Genomic DNA, 1,103 nt, shown 5'->3' with positions numbered 1-1,103 from the left:
TATTGTAAGTATTAAATGGTTTAATACTTACAATAAGTGTAACTTTCTGGTATATAAATATAAATTACATTATCTGGTTTAATACTTACAATAGGTGTAACTTTCTGGTATATACATATAGATATAAATTACATTATCGGTGTAACTTTCTGGTATATACACCAGCTTCCCTAGTGGTAACATACAGATACTATTAATGTTGCAGAAGAGGACGTAAGTTTCCGATCACATGAGGTTCTACTCTCTTGACCTACTCTATAAATAAATACCCTACCAGAAGCTTCACTAACAGAGAGATAGAGTCATTAGATAGGTATTGAAGGATGTAGTTATTGCTTTTTGTTATTCAATATTATTATTGATATTGAAAGGTATTTTTGGAATACTGTATTTTTTCAGGTTCTTTTTCCTGAATCCATTATTTGAAATATTAATATTTATGATATATTGTTTATTAATATTGGTATCAAGTTCTGGCCAGGCACTTCTTTATTAACTGTGTTTTAGTAAGTGTTACTGTTGAATAAAATATTTTTTGTTGTTGAACCATGACTGTAGCAGCTTGTTCATTTTAGACTGAAATATTCAAAGTGTTTTTTATTTTAAAGTTAGTACACAAATTGTAACAAAGAATAGTTCAATACCTGTGTACTAACTTTAAAATAAAAAACACATTGAAAATTTCAAAGAATAGTTCAATACCTGTGTACTAACTTTACAATAAAAGGTAGCAGACATATTGGAAACAATAGTTCATTATTTGTATAGTCACTTAAAACAAATTGCACTAGGCATACTTCAAACAACATTTAATTATTTATGTTCTCATTCTGACAACTAAAAAAGCACCAACCATGTTACTAACTAAAGTGAACGATGTTTCATCCCTAGATCTATCAAAGAACCATCTTCCAAACACTTTGTTCTAGGTCTAACCTAACTATTAGTTTCAACCTGGTTTAATACTTACAATAAGTGTAACTTTCTGGTATATACATATAAATTACATTATCTGGTTTAATACTTACAATAGATGTAACTTTCTGGTATATACATATAAATTACATTATCTGGTTTAATACTTACAATAGTCTGTTTCATCA

General features: G+C 27.9%; 1 long non-coding RNA gene across 1 annotated transcript; it reads right to left on the bottom strand.

Moving 5' to 3' along the window:
• Positions 1 to 164: 164 nt before the first annotated feature.
• Positions 165 to 1,093, bottom strand: LOC111084695. Its single transcript, XR_002609682.1, has 3 exons — positions 1,083 to 1,093; positions 906 to 908; positions 165 to 255 (listed from the first exon to the last, which is right to left on the bottom strand). It is a non-coding gene; the product is annotated as an uncharacterized LOC111084695 (long non-coding RNA).
• Between the last annotated feature and the right edge of the window lie 10 nt (positions 1,094 to 1,103).

Source organism: Limulus polyphemus, unplaced genomic scaffold (genome assembly GCF_000517525.1).
Source record: "Limulus polyphemus unplaced genomic scaffold, Limulus_polyphemus-2.1.2 Scaffold94612, whole genome shotgun sequence".
In the NCBI taxonomy this organism is placed as follows: domain Eukaryota; kingdom Metazoa; phylum Arthropoda; class Merostomata; order Xiphosura; family Limulidae; genus Limulus; species Limulus polyphemus.
Note: the sequence above shows the minus strand (reverse complement) of the source record. Positions and strands in the feature narration are given on the sequence as shown.